Source organism: Macrosteles quadrilineatus, unplaced genomic scaffold, assembly GCF_028750875.1.
Source record: "Macrosteles quadrilineatus isolate MER2022 unplaced genomic scaffold, UCM_ALF_1.0 Scaffold_9__3_contigs__length_116548681, whole genome shotgun sequence".
In the NCBI taxonomy this organism is placed as follows: domain Eukaryota; kingdom Metazoa; phylum Arthropoda; class Insecta; order Hemiptera; family Cicadellidae; genus Macrosteles; species Macrosteles quadrilineatus.
In genome coordinates, this window is record NW_026542602.1 from 7,094,455 (window position 1) to 7,116,827 (window position 22,373).

At 32.4% G+C, this 22,373-nt stretch overlaps 2 non-coding genes across 2 annotated transcripts; one reads left to right on the forward strand and one right to left on the reverse strand.

Annotated features, from left to right (window-relative positions):
• Positions 1-5,525: 5,525 nt before the first annotated feature.
• Positions 5,526-5,607, reverse strand: Trnas-gcu (transfer RNA serine (anticodon GCU)). The gene has a single exon. It is a non-coding gene; the product is annotated as a tRNA-Ser (tRNA).
• A 14,845-nt stretch (positions 5,608-20,452) lies between these two features.
• On the forward strand, positions 20,453-20,534 carry Trnas-gcu (transfer RNA serine (anticodon GCU)). The gene has a single exon. It is a non-coding gene; the product is annotated as a tRNA-Ser (tRNA).
• The last annotated feature ends 1,839 nt before the right edge of the window (positions 20,535-22,373 follow it).

Below are 22,373 nucleotides of genomic sequence, written 5' to 3' on the forward strand. Positions count from 1 at the left end.
TGAAGATATCCCTGAAAATTGGTTTTTTTAGATACTTGGTAATATATCACCCTTCTAAGTTTAAGTCAAGTTTAAGTAGTTCAAGTAGTAGTTTAAGTAGTTCGGTGCGGTTTACAAAGAGAGCGTTTAGTAGTTTATTTCTTGTTATCTGACATTAAAAATTAGTTTAAAAAAAATAACAATACATTCTCACACTATTACTCGACATGGAACATAGATCAAAATTGTCTTAAGATTTTACAATAGAAAGATACTATCGTACAAGAATTCTGTACAACAATGTAAGCTAGTATACCCAGAAGAGAAGAGTTAGAACTTACTGAATACTGAACGGGTTCTTAGTAACATTGGCGCTAACCCAGTACACTACGACATTTGTCAGCTGTCTGTCAAACCAGTCAAAAACAGCTGACTTCTAAACAGCTGATTTCTTTGAACCACTTTGACAATGTTTACATTTGTCTCATGTAACAGTAAAGCCAATTTTCCCTGTATTCTGAGCAACATATTCTGTTAGATGGATAGAAATTTAAAATTTTGTGCAATCCTTTTTGTGACTGACTAGCAGTGGGATGTGTAGTTTTATAACAAATCTACTTAAATTCTTTGGTTTTGTGTTTTTGGTGATTTTTATTCCTGTATTTTATCAAACAATCTTAAAGTGTTGGTCTTCTTCATACCTCCTGTTCTTAGATATCATCTAACTTGATCGCTCAAATAAATTGAATTTTGTTTTGATTTTTAATCCTGCAGACACGTTTAACGTTGTCAAAATTATTTAAACTTTTCTTATTTAGATGAAACTTAAAGGTGTTTTCTCGTTAATGTGGGGTCAAGGCAATATTCCATAGCCAAGTTTGTTGTATAAAATGGATACATACATACTTACATACTTAATTCAACAAAATATGGAGTATAATGTGGAAACGAAACCTATACATAGTTCTTACTAGTATCTAAAGTCAACGATCCTACAAACTATTTAGCATAAGTAAATTTACGTTCAAACCACGTAGCGTTGACTTGTGCTAAAAGATTAATCTTCAAATTGTAAAATCAAAATCTTGTTTTGATGTCTTTCGAGGTTACGATTGAGTGTTCTGATGTATACTCGATGTTTATTTCTGTTATTCTAAAGTGAATTTGTTTCAATACTAGTGGAACAAGTAGATTGAAATTAATTACAAATTTACAAGGTTTTACGTTTAATCCGTTGCACTTGTCTAACAGAACTCCATTAACTTGATGACAAATGAATTATAACTCATTCCAGATTCTATTTAATTTTGGATCGAACCAGCAGTCTTCGGGCTTGAAGGTAAGCTGCAACTGCTAGGCAAAACAGGTGTTTACAAGTTATACTAAAATATTGACTACAAATAAGCATAATGTGCAAAATAGGCAAAAGTTTTTGTCCTTGCTTAAACATAGAATTAGAACGCTCAAAACGTATAACCGAGTCGACATTTACGGTTATGGTTTAATTGTATTTTATGATCTTCGTGACGTACCTAGTCGACTGCTCAGCCGATGTTGATTTAGTGACAAGGAACTCATTGTATACGTCCTGGCATCAAACTTCATAACAGACTCGTGGAAATTTAAACTACCTTGATTAAAATTATTAGTTAATTTTAATTAATAAAGGTGTACATTTCAGAACTAATTTCGTACAGGTAAATTGGTGTCAAGAAGAGCAGTAAAATAAATATTATTAATTAGATGGTTCTGCCTATCCGAACCGCCAGATCATAGCTTTTGGTGTTTTGAAGGGTTTGAACTCGAAACTCCATTATTGATAGAGAACAATTGTTAGTTTGATAGTGATGTTACTTGTTTGAATTTTTTGTGTCACTGGAATTTTTACGTCTATTGCCAGGACCTAGATCTTGTTTCTAACAACAAACTTAATTAATAGATAGCTCAGCAACTAATATATTATGATCTGTATCAAGAATCTACTCCATATGGTTTATTTTCATGCTATTTATAATTTTTCTCCATACATCACAGCGTCATTTTAGAATCTAGAGTTATTAACAGGAGTGAATTTGTTCCAGATAAATCTACTTTTACGGTATTTTCTTTATTTATGAATTTATTCAACAGTCAATGGTTTTACAAAACTTGTACTATCCAAAGTCAATGTTTGCCTCATGGAGGCTGCTGAGTTAACAAAGCATTGGTCAGCTTTAAATCAGCGGAGTGGACGGCTTTCGATTTACAGAGCCTGACTTTTAATTGGCATTCGGTTGTCCAAAACAAGGCTAACGGTCTGTGTTTGCCTTTTGTGGGAAAACAAATGGAACACTTTGTAGTTACAAGAGGAATCAAATTCAGTTTTCAAATTGTATCTTGTTTGTTATTTAGAAAAGAGTGTTTCTATTTATGTTTTACTCAACTCTCTTCTATCCCCAAATTTGTAAATAAGTCATATAAGACATTTCCGATATTTTAGTATCAAGCCTTTCTCATTACTCAAAATACCCCCGCCACAGCGAGCCTACAGACTACGTGAATTTCCATTTAACTTACTGGATTTCTACTAAAATATTCCCTTAAAATTGTCAGAGTTATTTCCTACTAGGTGTACCCGCGGGCTTCGCCCCGTTTAGCTTCATAAGTATTCGCATGGCTCATTCACGTCCTGGTTGAAGTTCGTTTGCTACGCTCACTCACCTTTAGGTTGGAGCTCGTTCGCTGCGCTCACTTGCCTTCAGGTTAGCTCGTTCGCTACGCTAACTCGCCTCAAGGTTGAAGTTCGTTCGCTCTCACTCACCTTTTGGTTAAAAATTAGCTGTTGTCATAAATTTAAAAAAAATTAATAGTGCTGCACCCTGTTGGTAATCCTTGTAACTTCTATGCTGTTGAACATGATAGAACAGAACCAACTTGTTTAATTGAGACAGCTGTTAAGATTCATTAATTCCTTTTAAAAATCATAAGATTAACATGGGGAACTACAGAGCCACTGGGGCGGAGCCCGAAAGGGTCTTTGAGATAAGAATATGCTTTAATGTTAATCGGGAATGTGAGCTATCATCATGCCAAATTTCAGCCCAATCCGTCCAGTAGTTTATGCGTGATTGAGCAACAAACACACACACAAACACACACACAAACATACACACAAACATACACACAAACTCACAAACATTCAGATTTATAATATTAGTAAGATAAGATTTAAATAACATTAATCAGTACTTAGGTTTGCTGCTACAGGGAAGGTATTTAAGTGTGTTTTTTAATAGAAATGTTGATAGTTTAGTATAAAAAAACGACATTGCCAAATTTGATTAAAATATATATCCATAGACAAACAAGCTAAAACAGTGTATTTATTTTCCATAAGAATAACATGGGAATTTTAAATTTACAAATTTTTTAATTATCTCCGTAACCGTTAGGCATACCGGTACAACAATGCTTAAGTATACAAAATTATTTTTTTAAGCTCTACAAAATGTTTTGGAAAGAAATAATGAAATTATATGTTTTTAGGGTCAAAAATGGGAAACCCCAATTTTTACCCCATAAAACCCCCCATAAACCCCCGTTCGCACAGTCGAATTATGCTGGTTCGCAAAATCGTTCGAATAAACGTAGTAGGTTAACACGTTTGTACCAAATACCATCACTATTGGATCATTTTTGCTTGAGTTATTACACTAACGGACACATATACATATGTGAATTTGAACGGAGGGTGTTTTTGGCGTCTGGGGATCTCAAAACGAAAAAGTAAATCGGTCCCGGGTCTGGGTCTTACCATGAGACCTACGGTAATAGCTTATTCCCTATATAGGAAATCCACTAAAACAAAATAACAATTGTCTATACCATCTGATATTAGTTTCCTATGATGCAATTTAGAGCGAGGGAAAACGATCAGCTGATTTTCCCTTTGTTCTCATTGAATTTATCTTGATCCTGTTTGGTTTTCAATTCATCCACTTGAAATAAAATTTCTTTTCGTTCGGGTTTGTAATTTATATCAGCTAGTTTGGTTGGGTGATAATACAAATAAAAAAATCCACACAGCTCAGTATTTTATATATCTTTTGCTTTGTGATAGAAAGAATTGTTTTAGAATATAACCCATAGCAATAGTGTGTGGTTTTGTTTCTAACAACTCCTTAGTAATTTGTGATCCTTTAGCGAAAACGGGAATATGTTATTTTACACAGTTGAATTAAAATACAGACTAGCTCCAAGGTCATAAGACGCTCAAGGAATATTTTTGAGTAAATAATTCTGACCTATAACCATGTTAGTGGGATTAACTTTTAAAAACTTATAGACACAAATTTTTACTGTACAATATTTCTAAACCATCCAAGCTTTAGATTATTATTTTCAACCCCTTCAACATGCATATAGACCGCACCCTTACGGCATGAGCCTCCGTGGCGCAATCGGCTAGCGCGTTCGGCTGTTAACCGAAAGGTTGGTGGTTCGAGCCCACCCGGGGGCGAAAACTTTTAATTTATAAACACTAAGGGTAGGTTACCTCAAAAATTAAATATCAAAAAGTTAATTTTGATAAGAAACATTTTACAGTGTTTCAAACAGAATGTCGTGATAAAATATTTAAATTTCCGGCACTAAATTGTTTTGTAGGTTGTAGGCTTTTGCTAGTCTGAGTGTTAATTGTCGAAAGTCTTACATTGACAGGACTAAACCGAACAGTGTGGGATTATCAAATTCATAAAATTACCGAAAATGGTACTAAAATTAACCTATAATTTATGAAAAGTAAATAAATGTTGCCTCGACTATTTAGGGTTTGAATAAAGTTTGGACATCCAAAAACCAATAGGCTCTGATAGTGTATCTAATTCCGTAACTGCATTCTGATAAAGGGTGATGATACATTTGGTGTGGTCGGATTATTAAGTGTATCGTACTACCAAGTGGCGGATAATCGAGTGGCAGCCATCGATGTATAATAACTCCCTGTATAGTGTAGAGCATACATCGATGGTGGCAGCTGTAGGAAGCGTACGGGTACATGATTTTGTAAACGTTATATTCTTCGTTTTTAAGTTTTTTAAATGTGCAATTTGTAACAAATTTAATGTTTTGCAGGTAATGGCCTCGTCTATTCATCCTTGTTCAGTAAGTAATGTTAGTTAAAATATGTATTGTTTAAATATACTTTGAAACTAAATGCATTGTGAAAGTAAATAAGTAAAATGTATTCTATCGTTTGAATGGTCTAATTGCAAAGTTATTTAGAAGTATTTTCATCAGCTCGTTCTCTTTTGCACCGTCAAAAATGATTAAATGTTTTTTTTTTCGTGAAAAGGGTGTAACATTGAAATACTGTATGAATTGAATTTACTATATATATTTTTTTATTTAGGCAAAAAATAGTTGCTGTAGGCCTAGAAGAAAAGTAAGATTAAGATATTTTTCGATGAAGGTGGTCTTTGAAATCCACTTATTGTGTCAAAATATTGATTTTTTCCCCTAACACAACAACTATCAGCCTCAAAAGAGTGCTGAATAAAATATTTTTTCGACGAGGATGGGATTCGAACCCACGCGTGCAGAGCACATTGGATTAGCAGTCCAACGCCTTAACCACTCGGCCACCTCGTCTGTGAGATATAGTACATTACTTTATATAATACAGTTTGTTTATAAATATTGTTGTGCAGTGTAGATGAAAGGAGTTGACATAGTATAAGAGTAGATTGTCTACACCTTTAATATGATAGTATTTATAGCTTTTATAAGCTGTTCTCTGTTTGGTACGATGAAGTATAAAATAATAATAATGTATTTGTTGCTTTTTGACAATTATGCATTGTACAGCAAACGTCAATCAATACAAAAAATGCAATAAATAAGAAAAAATATAATCGCTGTGTAAACTAAGGTCAGAAATTGGGTCTTTTATTTATAAAATCGACCGAAGTATATCTTTGACTATATTCAAAATTAAATGGTAGTATCATTGAGTTAGTATATTACTGTAATAGTAAATATTACTACAATGGCAATAGTGTACACGTATACGCACTTCGTATCAGTGAAATTTTAAGCCTACGTTGTGGGGTTTTCATAACTGACAAAGAGTGCACTGATGTTTGTCATCTTTTTAATGCATAATTTACGGGTTTTATGCTATTTGGCTATAATACCTAGGGTGATCCATCTTTTATAATTATGTGCGTTTCTTTTGACTAAATGATTCAAAAATTGGTTATATAACAATAAAAACAAAAGATAAGTATCCAACCTAACCCTGGTTAAACCAAATTTAAACCGTATAAACGTTTTTACCTGGTCTATGAGGATTTTTCATTTGGAGTGTTTTAATCCATATGCAACGATAAGTAGTATGATTTATTTGTGTTCTAAACATTAATTATTTTATTGGTTTAAAAAATTCTGTTAATTAATACTACTGCATGGCCAGTCGTCCTGTTTTATTGAAGCCTAATTCGATGCGTGTTTCGTATCCAGATTGGAATTTATATTTCTAGTTATACGATCAATTTATATAAACTGTTTCATGGAATCAACTCTGATTTGTTTGATAAATGCATTTGAGGGGAAATTTTAGCTAATATTTATATTAAAAATGTTTAAATACCTGCTATCAAACAATCCATTTAATTGTAGTTGCAACTAGTTTCGACTCCTATGCGGAGTCATCATCAGGCGTTACAAGGACTTCTTCTTTCTTCACATGAAGAGCGTCATATTTAACACGTAAAAATAAATAAACATTTACACACGACACAAAACACGTTACGGACACGAAACATTTACTTATCAGTGTGTAAATGTTTATTTATTTTTACGTGTTAAATATGACGCTCTTCATGTGAAGCACGAAGAAGTCCTTGTACCACCTGATGATGACTCCACATAGGAGTCGAAACTAGTTGCAACTGCAATTAAATGGATTGCTTGATAGCAGGTATTTAAACATTTTTAATATTATTTGGCAATCTGGAGGCTACTATCCACAACATAATATTTATAGTTAGCAGAAAAGTTTATACTTAGTTTTAGCAAAAGTAAATGTTTTTAACATATTCATGAAGGATTGTTAAAAAGCATATAGATCAAATAAACAAGATAAAAACCCAGGAAACACATAAAATAAAAACAAAATTAAAATGATGAAACAAAAATATGGAAAAATAAACAAATTATCAGTTAATCATTGTAATTAACTTGTGTACCTATATGAAATGTGGACAGAAATTGAAATGGAAATAAAAAATGCTGCAGTAATATTATTGGAGCTAGCAGCAAAAGAAATAAAATTAAATATTACACACCCAACGTACCTAAATACACAGAATAATTTATAAAACACCTACTACCAACAGGAACGACGAAAGATACAACACAGCAAGGAAATTATAAAGGTAGAATCATCATAATTAAATTGAAACCTTTAAGAATAACATCGAATTTTCTGTGACGTAAATCCGATCACAAACGGAACAATCGATAATTTTAAACAACAACCGAATCAATTCATCGATGACGTCATATAATCCACAACTAGGGAGTAAAAGTTGACTATTAGCAGATGAAGTTTGTTTAGCAGAATCAACTGGTGGTCGCAGGTTATCAGTGAAATGACAACCATCAAACAGTGGTAGACAGATAAAAATACGGACAGAAACGTCAGCGATCAATAGTTGGTAAAGGTCAAAGGTTATATCCACCCCCTCCCCTCTATCCACCCTTCCCCCACCCGTCTCATTCTCCTACAAACCTACATTACCAACGTGTCCGGTTGTAAGGGTTGTAAATTCTCTACTATGCTCAATTTGAGGTTATGACTCAGCGTGGGCCTGGAGGGGGAGGGGGTTTAGAGCTAGGTTTTAAGTATATATATGGACCTACATGTCCTTGACCATTGTGAAAATTGTTTGGGGTCAAGAAACCGTAATCGTTGACAGTAACAAATCTACTGTCTTCAGACTTCTATAGTCACCTTCGATTCATACTCAACTTAAAATATAATTAAAACTTCTTAAGTTATAAACTATTTTTTAAAATAAATAATGGTTTTAAAAACCTTACACTGTCAGAGTGATCGTAAGTAGTCTAGTAGTAGACTACTGCAGTTTCGTTCAAATTCCGTTCCAGGAAGTCGTCGAAGTTAAAATCTTTCAATGTCACACATTTAATTAATTACATCACAAATGAAAATACTACAATAAATAAACTTTACAAAAACCCCGGTATCGGGAAACACGATACGCACGGAGGGCAGGTCTAGACTATTTTTTTTATTATTCAACATTAGAGTGTGCTTAGATGTTATGACACCTAGTTTCTCTCTTATGCAAATTTTACGAATAGCTTAAATATTAAAACTACGATAAATACCCGACAGCAGCAAACTTTCAGGCTAAACGAATTTCCATTCTTATGGATTTAAAAGTGAAAGCGGATTTCACTTAAATATATCCTCAAAAATATTAGATGTATTCTCTACTTAAATAACATTAGATTCAACAAGTGCTTTGGTTTTCTTCTCTACAGGGAAGGAAATAGTGTGGTTTTAGTAAAATGTAAAGACTTGTATAAAATGAATACATTTTCCAGACTTGATAAAATATATCCATAAACAATCAAACTACAACAGATTACTTATTCTCCATAAGAATAACATGGCAATTTTAATTTTTTTAATTTTCTCCGTAAGCATTTGGCGTACAACACTTCAATGTACAAAATAATTTGTTTTTAAGCTCTACAAAAGAAGACCTTGGTAAGATTTTTTTTATTTTAGGTTTTAGGGTGAAAAGTGAGGAGCATAATTGTTATCCCATAAACCCAAGAAATGAAATGTCGCTCCCATGATCCGATCATGCTAGTTCACGAATTCGGCCGGAAAAACGTAGTTTTATTAATACGTCTGTGCCATATTTTATCAATATCAGAAGATTTTTGGACAAGTTATCTTACTAACAGACAATACCTTTGTGAGTTTTAGCGGATGGTGTATTTTGACTCTGGAGACATCAAAACGAAAACCCGGATCTTCGTCTTACTACGAGACCCACGGTATCGGTAATAGCTATGGATAAATTTGTATCAATTATTATCGGTAATAATATGGGGAATTCACCAAAATATACAAAACAATACTATAAGAAATGACAGAAGTACATACAAATAAATATCATATGAGAGATAAGAGAAAAGGATAAAATAATATTTCTTTATAAAATACAAGCAAATAGAATAAATGTTTTGGAACAATAAAGTTGGTGAAAGTAATTTTGGCAAGAAAACTCTGCCGATGGATAACCATATTTCATACTCTGTTGTTTATATACTATAGTTGCTGTATTGAAAATAAATAATACGTCTTATACTAATATCGTTTCCTTTTTCCTACGTCGAACTGCTATTGTAGCCATAGACATAAATTAAAATATTAAGTTACTTATTGTTACAGTGCAAAAACATATTTCACTAGTTTCGTGTGCGATTTTGTTCTTTGACATACGGTATAAAGTTTCTTATAGTAAGATTTCTATGTACACACTTACTTAATAGGACATTTGTGGGCGTGGCTGGTTCAGTGGGAAGAGCGCATAGGTTCTGAACTAGAGGTCAGAGTTCAAATCCATCTGGTCACCAACGGCCTTTAACTGTGATAAATTATGTTTAGCTATGTAAATGTTGGTTCTGGTATAACATAATCAAATATGTCTAACACCTATTATATAGTAAAACCTTGTAAGATGGACGAGTTTAAAGTCAAATATGTTCAGTATAACATGCCTTGTATTTTAAATTTCGATCTGTCATGCCCAATACAGGAGTGACATGTATTTTGTGCATTTACTGTATTTTAAATTTTTAAACTCTGTGTTGAGATGGATCGAAACGTTTTGGAAGATTGTTTTTGATCATGATACTTAGTGATGATATCGTTACCCACCAACTAAAGCTGTAGGCAATCCGAGAAACCCAACTGAGTAGTTCTGCTCACCATAGTCCAAAGGGCCCTGGTTCAATCCTGGTTAAAGTCTAAGTAAGGTTTGGAACTGGACCCAGCTGTCCTTGATCATTGCACTTTTAATAAATGGTCTTGGATAATAAACTGCTGGACTCATTTAGTAACAAAGCCATACACAGCATCCCATTCTTCTTTACTTATATTTAGATGGATACACGCAATAGTATCCCAATCTCAATCAGTAATATAATAACAATTACATAGCAACAAGACCAGAGTTTTGACAGCTGCCGTACAAAAGATGTTAATATGCCACTGGGGTAGAGAGACACAATAAATTAATAAAATAAACTAGAAACTTTTATAAATCCACCAGGTGACGAATTCATTCTAGCTAATAAAGAACTACATTTTCTGAAATGCGATTTTTTATTTTAACTTTTAAAATTGATGATTGAAAAAATTAATTTGACTTAACCACATGACATGACTAATATTAATGTCTACATATTGATCTTTCATTAAAATAGTTTAATCGCTTTCCCATAAAACATTTGTGCAGATATCTCATACTGAAGCATGGAAAGATGCCCTGTTTAGTATGCAACCTGAATATGGGCACCTCCACCTTTTGTTACGACTACGTTATAACAAGACATAGGTGATACCCTCTGATTTAATGTTATGGTTTTGTTCAAGTTTGGTGGTCCCTCTCTAAACGTGATAAAATAGTGATGCGGATATAATAGAAGATTTTTCAATATCAATTCACTGATGAAGATGATTTAAGATACAGTAAAATGTACCCCTCCAGTAAATTTACTTTGGAAATCAATTCTTAGAATGGTGTAAATTATTAACGGTAATCCCAAAAGATGAAAGTATAATTTTTATGCTGATTTCTTTGCCAAATGTCTTCCTGATCTGTTGTAGTCATCTGACAGTCACTTTTAAAATTATTATTGTTAAGAAGTGTTTTTTCTCCTCTCTCAAACTTATTCCAAACTGTTCCAAACGAATACAGTATGCATTTGTATGTTTTAAAATGCTGTATTCGTGTACCAGTTATGAAACATATTCCCTCTTAAATACTTGCATAGCTTGCTAGAAAGGTACGTTTCTGCTGGATGTGTCTAGAGTGCATTTAGATATGTATTACTCAGTTCTTGTTTTTCGCCATCTTAATGTTAAATACAAAATATACTTTCATGTTTTAAGCTTTGTGCAAGGTATTTTTGAATACCAACAGCGAACACACCAACACACCTAAATATTTTACAACAAGGTGAAAAGAGTTTTTAATATACAACGTCTATGGTAGAACCGTTTTTACGTGTAAATTTACAATACAACGCAGAGGTAATTTGTAGTATATTGTGCGAGTAAAATACTGCTTCCTACACTATTCGATACAGAAGTCGAGAAGTATTGATTTCTTTATAAATGTTGAAAGAATAAACTCATTATTTCATAGAAGTCCGATTACGTATGATACCGGTAGTAGCTGGTAGAAATCAATAGCTAGTATTACATATGTATTTTATACCTACACATTTGTCGCCATTTAAATATTCACAATATAGTTGACATATCAAAATGTGTTGAAAGGCGTATTCTATGTAGGCCCTACGTATACACGCGAATTCTTAAACCACTATTCAAGAACTTAATTTTCGGTTGTGTTATTTTCGTAACAGTTATTTAAAAATGGAAAGGTTAGCTAATTTAGCACATTAAACACATATCGTGCATCGATATTGGTTTTTTATCTCTCTTCAGGCAATATATAAAAATGTTGTTATAATTCTTATGATGGTGGAATCGACCAGACGCGCATCAGTTAATATAACCATAGCATTAAACATACTCCCTTAGTATATTTGTCGCCGGCATACTAGAGGGAGTATGGTTAATCTATGATATACATAGCTCAAGCGGTTAAAGTAAAATTGCTATGCTATAAGAAAGCAAGACATATATGAGGAGATATATAACATATATCACAAATGAATTAAACATCCTCATAAAATTAAAGCTCCGCTAAGACTATGGATTAATATTATTTTGCAATTATTACAGCCTTATAGAATAGCAATTTTGGCAAGGGGGTTGCAGCCCCGAAACTACCCCTGGTTACGCCCAACTATAAATTAAGCTGTGCAAGTTTTATTTACAGCACTGTTCTGTTCGGTCATAGCCACGCCTTGAGCGTCCAAAACATAATTCGCCAATTTCCGTGAGTTTATTACTCGGCGGATTTGGAAGTTCGCCACCCGGGAAATCGTTGTTTTCCCCGAAACAGTTGGCAATATGTAAAAGACGTTACTGCATACGGTCAATGATTTATGTACCGTACTATTGTACTGTGACTTGTTTTGGACGTTTGTTTAAACTTGAATAACTGTTCAGTAAATCCTTTAAATATATTGGTGTGGACGATTTCACCTTATTTTTTATTTGATTAGATTTTTGCGACGCTGACACAAGTAAAAGGTGAGATGAGTGAAATAATTAGATTACAGCTGTTACTGGCCAAGATCAGCTGTTTATTTGGCTAGAGCTTTTTATTAACTAATGGCCAAGAACATTTCCAGTTTCAACCAAAAAAGGTTTTTGGCCTTTTGGGATTGAACTGGTGATATTCTGGTTACAAGGCGAGACCTACACTCGGCTACGAGCTACACATAATATATTACACTTATTATTACTTATTATTATTATCATCACTTATTATTACACTGTATACACTTATTTTTCGGGTGATTGTTAAAATACAATTCAATCCTTTCTAAAACATACCTATTATGTCTTTACTTATACTGTAAACATTTACAAGAAATTAAATACTTTAATATACAAATCCTGGACATTATTATGGTTAGGCCTAATTATTTTTTTGTGAAAACAAAACCAATTCATCAGTTAAACGTCATAACAAATTGAATACAAGCTAGCAACAAAACCACATCATTGTTTACCAACTATTTTAGCTACACGATTTAAACACATCTACAGGGTGAATAAAAAGTCAAGACCCCCCCCCCCCTCTAATATTTTTTCCAGTAAATATACAAAGATATCCTTTTGGTGGTCGTGTAATTTTTGCAGGAAGTTTCATTTTATGATTTTGAAATTTTTGAATGTCCCCCCAAAAGGGGGGATTTGGGGGGCAACTAAAAGTTTTTCAATGTAAACCCCCATCAAGTGACAACTCCTTTTTAAGTGTTTACAAAAACTTAAAGAATGGTGAAAACTAGAGGTCGCTATCTCTTCTCTCTCCAAAATGGTAGCCCGTCAAATGTTGTGGAAAATCAATGGTAAAATTGGTTCGTAATGGTAGTAATATTGGCTATCATTTTAGATAGAGAAGAGATAGCGACCTCTAGTTTCACCATTCTTTAAGTATTTGTAAACACTTAAAAATGAGGTGTCACTTGATGGGGGTTTACATTGAAAAATTTTTAGTTGCCCCCCAAATCCCCCCTTTTGGGGAAACATTCAAAAATTTCAAAATCATAAAATTAAAATTCCTGCTAAGATTGCACGACCACCAAAAGGATATTTCTGTATATTTACTGGGGAAAATATTAGAGGGGGGGGGGGTCTTGACTTTTTATTCACCCTGTATATATTTCCAGTTGTGAGAAAACATACGAAGATGTCAAGGCAACTGCAAGCATTTTGATGAATCGGTATTGGTTTTGACATTCACCAGCTCAATAATTTATGCATTGTGGATGCTTTATCCCTTTAATATTTAATTTCCGTAAAAATATGAAAGAGGCGATATCACTGTTTCAAATGTACAGATTCGAGAGGCTGATGAAAAAACATGAGTTTGATTTTCAGCACAAACCCTATCCGAATAGAGTCACATATCTGCATATCGTATTGAATACTGTATGTTGACAAAAATGTCTATAACATAAAACATGTTCATCTTCTTCATCCGTTCATATTTAAATGCACAATATTAAATACAATTTTATTCAAAATGACTATTTTGCTTCTGACTCAAATTTGGTTACCTTTGCAACACATTTTGTTTAAAATATCTATTTACCGAATAAAATATTTACTAGAATAGGCTATTTAAAATGTTACCCAGAAAATTTAGTATCAAAAGGTGTAAATTTGAAATCAGTAGTGTTCATTATTTACTATAATATCTCTAGCTGTTTATTTGATCATGGTCTAATTTTCTGTGTGAAAACTTGTTTCTAATTTTTGTTTTTTATGTTTGCTCCTCATGTTAGTAAAACAATCAAATCAGCCATTTGTCCATATAAGTCCACATGGTTAGTGTTACTATAGTCTAAATTAATACATGACACTAACCACTAACTTTGTTTAATAAACAGGAGGGATAAATAAAAATGTCCCTGAGTGGGATGACACTCTTGAAGCTAAGAGCCATCGACAAGATCACCATTCAGTCTCGTATAGGGCACAACACCCCCAACAACAAGTACCCCGCCCCTCCACACCCCTTAGAAACTGAAAATACAATCACATCAAGGAGGAATATAAAAATTATTGATTTGTAAAATTTCCTGACTTTTGAAAACAAAACTTTATACTCACGTTTCTCTATGTCACTAGCGTGGAAAAATAGCGAATGGGAAAATCTGCTTAAAATTTTCTTCAAACAAAAACTCATTAATCTTTTAACGGTATTTCGAAAACTGTACAGATTGGTTTTAAGATTGGGATTTAGACTGACAACCTTCTCAAGTATTAAACATATTTGCGTTTAGTTTAGTACGAACGATTTCTCAAATTTGTATTGCAATAATTGACACCTACGTAATACACAACAGACGGATAAAATATCTATTTGATTTTACATAGTTTAAATTTTTTGTAATATTCAATTTTGCAAAATGAATAAGTAGTACCATAATTTAAGAATACTGCATATAGGTTTACAGTCCTTAGCTGAGGGCTTAATGTTAGTTCACTCCGATCTATGTTGAGTGTGGTTTATGTTGATAGTTTCGAAAACCTTAATTTTAAAATACTGCTTGTCCTTTAGAACTATTTCCAAAGATTAAAGAACAAATCGTACAATTTGTCCTAAAGTACATCAGCGTTTCCAAACGTGACCACTATAAAAAACGTATATAAAACAGCCTTTAGATTTCACGTATGAGAAAACTACTTACACTATTTAAAGTAACTGATTGTTTTGTTATGTTGTTTATCAATTTGGTTAGCTATGTATTTTGGTGACAGTTAAATCAATATAAAATAAAATTTGTGCCTGTCTGTATGCATTATTGGATTACCTTACCTATGAATCTGTTTGCATTGATCTGTTTTCATGCAATGATAGTAACACGAGCCAATCATTGGGCAAAAACCAATAATTCCCTTATAATTATTTTTTTTTTATTATTAATGTTTATCGGTGCCACTCATTTCATAGGTTTAAAAACGTTTGCAATGTTTCGTAGCTTTATCATTCACCTAATAAAGGTATTAACCGATCAATAATTGAACATCCTACGTTTGAATAAAATATAAACCCCAAACTCAGTACAGTGTAATTGTAAACCCCAAGCGGTGGATTTTCTGGGTACATTAGTCACTGAACATTAATCTCTCAGGGTAAATTCCTGATGAGTTTATATAATTACTGTCTCTAAAGTCTAGAGGTGGCTTGTTGTTTTCTATTTTACCTGAATCCTTTCAATTGTTATCGGTTTAGAACCAAATCAAGTAATAAAAATATTTTTAAATAGTCAATTATAAATTAACAATCGTTGAGATAGGGACGCCACCTATGTCCGGATTTTAACCCGAATGATAGAAGGATGAGTGTAGAATGGAGAGTAATGAGATGTGTAGCTTTGTTACTGCTGGTTACTGTCTAAGATCAGCTGTTTCGTCAGTCCGGATCATGTATAGCCCAATGATCAAGAACAGCTGGGCCCAGTTTCGAACCATCAAAAAGCAGGATCGATTCGGCAAACTTTTGATAGCGAGCACGATAACACAACATCAGGTTCCAATTAATGAATTTGAGCAGAATTTGGTGTTCAGCTCATAGTTATAATTACCAATTATTCTATTGATTTCGGTAAATAAAAATATTAAGCTAAATACATTTTGATAAATAGTAACAACACAAATGAGTTAGAACCATTATCATTGAGTTTAGAAGACATAATTATCTAAAAGATGTTCTTAATTTCAAGCTAAGAGTTTGTATATTTCATCCCTTTGATCTAAATAGATTCTTTAATAGTTACAGTACAGTTAACTAAATCCAAGATTAAGTGACACATCAAGCGAATTTACTTAAAATATTCAAATTTTCTTCCTATGTTTTCAATTAGGGGAAAAATTTACTGTTACCTTCAATTGGTTTAGTATCCTAATTAAAAAAGTTTAAAGCTTTATCTTCAATTTAAGAAATATTTAACTGTTTAGAAATCTTTTAAACGCTCTTCATCCGAACGCCAAACCACAGAAAACATACTACTATAACCTATAATTTAAAAAAATAATAATAACTATGTAAAGGTTATAGTAGTATGTTTTCTGTGGCCAAACTGAGAAAAATTTAATAACCTCCTTATACACTGGTAAAGGTTATAATGTTCGAAGGTTCCTCGGCTAGGGAAGAAACTCGATAAGGCTTTTATCATTGGAAACGCGCCAAAAGACATAATGTAAGCATACAGTATCTGTACTAGTCTTTCATAAGTATTTTAACCATTTTAAATTGTGAGTTTACAAGACATCGATTTGTTAAGAAGTCTCAAATATTTAGTTATGTTTAGTAATGTTGTTATGTTGAAATTCAAGAACGTAAATTATATAGGTTTAATTGTAGAAAAGTAATGGGAAAAAAATCAAATTTTAACATAATAAAGGGAAAAATAGTCATCACATATAAAATTATTATAAATTCACACATTATTAATGCAGTATTGATTTTTTTAAACTGAAAAGTTATAGCAAAATACAAACACATGTATTTACTTCTAGGGAGATGATTTAATAATTGTAGGAATAAAAACCCCTATTTATACGTTGAATTTATAGTTTGTGTTAAATGCAAATAATCATTTACTGAAGAATGCAAAACATTCCAGATTCCTTTGTCGGCCTCAACAAAAACAAAGACTTGAAAACTGTCAGACAAACCAATTTCTTTCCTTTTAATCTCTGACCACTTGATCTGGTCTTGGCGTAAATCTAGCAAGAATAGACAGTTTGTAAAAGTTTAAGTTGAACTTTTTCTCTCGAGTTTCTAAGTAGAGTTAAACAATATTTGTATATTGTAGTTCTAAGGTTGTGTGAATTATTTTACCCGTGTTTCGGAGCAGTGTGTGAACATTAAGTTAAAAATATTATGTTAGAACGAATTCGGAAAACTGCTGCATATATGATTTATTATTAATTACCACGTAATTTAAATGATTAATTTCATAACTATATTAACATATGACAGTGATTAAGAAAATATCCGTTTGAATTTGTTTTAATAACCTGTACTGCAGTGTGAAATCGTGAAATAAATAGCTCGAAAGGAGTAAATTTAATGTTAATTCTTTAACATATTTTATACAAATTAATCAATGAAACAATTCTCATAAGCAATTCAGACACAATTCTAATGGTAACTTTGATAGCCTGACAGTAGAAACATCAGGGATTTTCTGATCGAACTAATAGTATAAGGGGGAATATCGTATTATTGAAAATATCTAGTGATAAAAAGGATTTCCCCAGTAGCAAAGTTTGAGAGACTTTCATTGAACTATGTTCTCTATAGTAAAAACATTGACTTAACAATTTAACAGTACAAGTAGAATTATCTTTTGTAAATCCGAAACTTGAGTTTGAGCTCGTGTCGACTAAATGTTTTTACTCCTATTTTAGGGTAGATTTTTCAAATTGTTCTTTACGGTTTGGTTATAACACAATAGTTAATGCAGTGGGTCAATATGCGTTGTTGAAAGAACATAAAAATTAATTAAATAAACGGTATCAGCAATCTGACACATACTTTCTCCCATTAGCTTGTCAACAACCATGGGTAAGCGGGGGAGTAACTATTATATTTTATGGGAAAAATTACCAAAGCTGCATTTAATTTTGAACCTCAATGTTTGCAGCAAAGGGGTTGTACTATTTTGTTCAGAATGAAAGGGCTAATACGTACCAAATTTGAGTTAAAACCGCTGCGGCCGATTTTATTTTAATCTATTTCCTCGTCGTTTTATAAGTTTAACTTTTAAAATGCAAATTACTTGAACAAAAACCGAACTACCTAAATCAATAATCAGTTCAGTATTGCTTTAAGGAGTTCCTGGAAACTATTTAAACTTTTATATTTATTTATTCATACAGTCTATAATACATCCATCCATCTATAAAGGAAACTATATGAAATCATGGTATGGTAAAGTAACGCCAATTTCTATGAAGATTAAAAAATATAACTATGAATTTATTGAAACTTTTTTTAATGGACCATAGTATATGATTCCTAAATTTTTTTAAACATTGAAATTCTTAAGACAATTGAATTTAAACCATAATTTTAAACCTGTATAAATACAGTAATGCTCAACTTTAAACTATGTTTATTAACGGGAAGGTTGAGCAGTATGAACAAACATTTCCCAAACATTAATGAAGTTGAATAACCTGGTTTAAAAGTTAAATAACCTGAGGTTAAGTTAAGTCGTTTTGAATTCTTGGTCTAAACTTGCCCAGTGTTCTCCGGTGTAAGCGCATTTTGCAGTTTATTTCTTGTTTTAATCCATTTTATGAGTATTTTTGCGTCATAAAAATAAACTTGTATACACTATGGAATATCTCTGAAGTACGTATTATACCTGCTAGGCAACCTTGGGATCGAATGCCACCCACGAAAAAAAATATTTCTAGCAAACCTAATTAATTGAGGTTCTAAAAAACGAATTTTTTAATTACCAAGTACAGTACCTGGCTGACCCATTATCAAAGTAATTATATAGTCCCTAAAAGGGAGGTTTAATTATTTCTACCATAATAACAATAGTTCTTCAACATTCATTTCTCTTCACAAAAAAAATATCATCACAAAAATATAATGTGTTTGAATAATTTGTTGTATACCATGTTGTCACTATGGAATCTTAATTTATGCTCTTCATTGCTTGTTTGCTAAAATTTACGTATGATACACCTTGCTGAGTAATAAAGAAATTAATGTTTGTTAGATTAAAAAACAACATCAAATGAAGAGGTTGCTAAAAAAAAATTTATTTTCGAGCAACATATTATTCGAAGGTTGGCATGTAGAAGAGCGGAAACTAAGTAAGAAATTCACTCCATATTAAAATCTTAACCACGCAACTCAACTAAACTGATTTGCGTATATTTGTAACGCAAAAGAAATAGTATAAAAAAATTGCATACATTTTTAACAAATATTTTTTTCTAGTTTGTTTCTACCTCTACGACTTTCTGACATGTCAAAAAGTATGAAAATCTGCGGAAAGTTTTAAAATATTTTGCCTAGAAGGGAATGAACAACCGACATTGCCTGTCAAGTATTCTCAATGTTTGTCATGCGATTCTCAGTGCAGCAAGACTCGTACATAAACATGTCCTAGCTCAAACTGGCTTGAAAAACATAAATGTCACCAGATGTGAAATATGGTATTAATGTTGAATATTGATTTTCTGAAGGAAACTTCAACTTACTGATAAGCTGTATGCACATTTAACATTTCCCCTCATAGATTTATCATACTTATGATCAGCTTAAAATTTAAGTACAGTTGATGTAGATGTCTTTGTCGTGTCTTGGTCCTCGAAAGGAGTAGTTTATAAAAGTTCCAAAGCTCTAAAACTTAAAACAAAATATTGTTTAAATACTTATGTACACTTTATTTGTTATGATAACTCAATTTAGACATATGTTTCATTATCAATTTTAAGCAAAAATGTTAGTGGAACATTTATACAATTGAAGAAAGTTTACACCCCACCCCCTCTTATGTGAAATTAATTTCGTATCTGAATTTCAACTTGATGCGTTTTAAATAGATCCATAATTCAATGTCTTTTCGCCTTCCAAAAATTAATTTAAAATTATTAAGCGTATTTTTTATAGATATAATGGTAATTTAAATAACTTGTGTCTACTCTTGCACCGTCTTGGACACAACGACAGTTGTGTGGAGTTAATCCGCATACATTTGACTTCATTTAAATTATGTCTTCATTGATTGCAATCATCGCATGGTGTACAATTTATTAAAATGTATATATAAATTACAATAGCGATTGTGCTTCACACGGACGAGGCACTTATGCTATAAGTACATACAAAGTCAATGATGCTACCATTTACTTTTGTATATAGTCAAAGATATACTTCTTCGTTCCAAACAGATAAAAGCTTATAAATGATGTGAATATTTATAAACATTTATACAACAATATTTATAAACAAACTGTACTATATAAAGTAATGTGCTATATCTCACGGACGAGGTGGCCGAGTGGTTAAGGCGTTGGACTGCTAATCCAATGTGCTCTGCACGCGTGGGTTCGAATCCCATCCTCGTCGAGAAAATTTTTGAAAAACTTGCTAATGTCAAATTTTAAAAATTCCCGCTGGTAAGAGTGAGAATTAGAACCAACCACGTTGTTTTTTTATTTAATCTAGGGTATATTTGGATTAAATAACCATTGACTATTGGATAATTAAGGTAGTGAAAGATATAACGTAAAATTAGTTCTATATTAGATTTTTAACCTCCAATAACCGTAAGGAATTACTTATATTCAACAAAGTTATTTTTATAGATTTGTAGTAATACCGAGACAAAAATGGGGTTCAGATTCTACTATAAACTGTAGGTCCCTTAGTTGCCATTAGCTGTATGGGCTATTAATTAACAGCTGTGTCCAAGGAATAGTTCGGCCTTAGTCACTAACAAGACTACAAGATCGCGCCACTCATCCTACACTCATCCACACTCATCACCATTCTTACTTGGCTTAAAATACCTACCTTTGTATGGTCGCATTTTCAAAGAAAATGTATTAAAAGTATTTATGCATCTGTTTGAAAATAAATAGGACTCCTTTCTTTCAATAGTTTTGTAGGGTTGTTGAAAACTGAAATATGAAGTGTATTACTTATTTATACCACAATATCAAAATATATTATTAGTTTCGTTTAGCTGGCATGTTAAGTATAGAACTTTCTAGAAACAACTTTCTATGCATACTTAGTTGAAAACTTCATTAGGTGCAGCTAGTATATTGGACTGATACCAAAAACTTATCGGAAAATTGCAATTTAAAAGTATTCCAATTAGTTATATGGTGTATTTTTCCTTAGTAATTTCACCGAACTTGGATAGCTGTTTGTAAAGTGTTCCCTAGAGAACAGTGTATAATTATAATTATATAAGCCGAAATGTAAATAAATCCTCGAAATTACCCACATAAAATCTGAGAGAAACACTTAGAGGAACATTATCAACGCACGGAAACCTTATAAACCAGATATGAATCATATTCTTATAGGACTAGATTTAACTGTAGGACCAAACATCAAACTTAGTTTTCATTGACTATTTTGAAGTTGTATTAATAGTCAAAGGTTTTACTAATGGACTATGTAGCATCCAAAGTCAATTGTTTCAGCTATAGAGGCTAACTTGAAAGCACAGACATCAAGTTTGGACAGCTTTCGATTTACAGTCCCTGATTTCTAATTGTCGCTCGGTTGTTGAAAACAAGTCAAACGTTTCTTATTTGCCTTTTGCAGGGACCGAGTTTAGCATCAATTAATCTACTATTCATTAATTGATTAATCCTCAACAAGCTGTACATTTACATTCAAATCAGAGAGGGACATTGGATCCATCAACGCACTAAAATTTAATCAGACAACTATTTCCAATTTCTCCATGGAGTATGCACATGGAGTATGGAGCATGGAGTGTGGTGTATGCACTTGTAGTATTCTGTCAACGATTGTAGAATAGCACAAGTTTGGCAGTTTGTATGTGTGCCATTGTTGAATACGTCTTTATGTAAATCAGTACTTAAACTCCATACAACTTTAGCGAGCTGAGTTCACGTCACTCCCGCTAAAATGTTCGTTTACTGTCCAGGTATAGGCTACCAAGTTCGGTTTATCATATAAACTTGTTTTTCTAAACTCAGGTACCCATTCATTTTATTAATCATATCGTCTATCCCCAATACTTTGTTTATCTAACAATGTTAGTAAATTACAGGAACGCGAATGGGGAAGACCTTCCGTCTTAAAGGGTTCATATCTTGAAAACCCCCGGTTACTTTTAGTTAAGTGACAAGGGTGTCAATGTCATGGTTCAGTTGATGGGAACCTATCGTTAAAAAATATGACGCGGTTGTCCTACAATGCTTT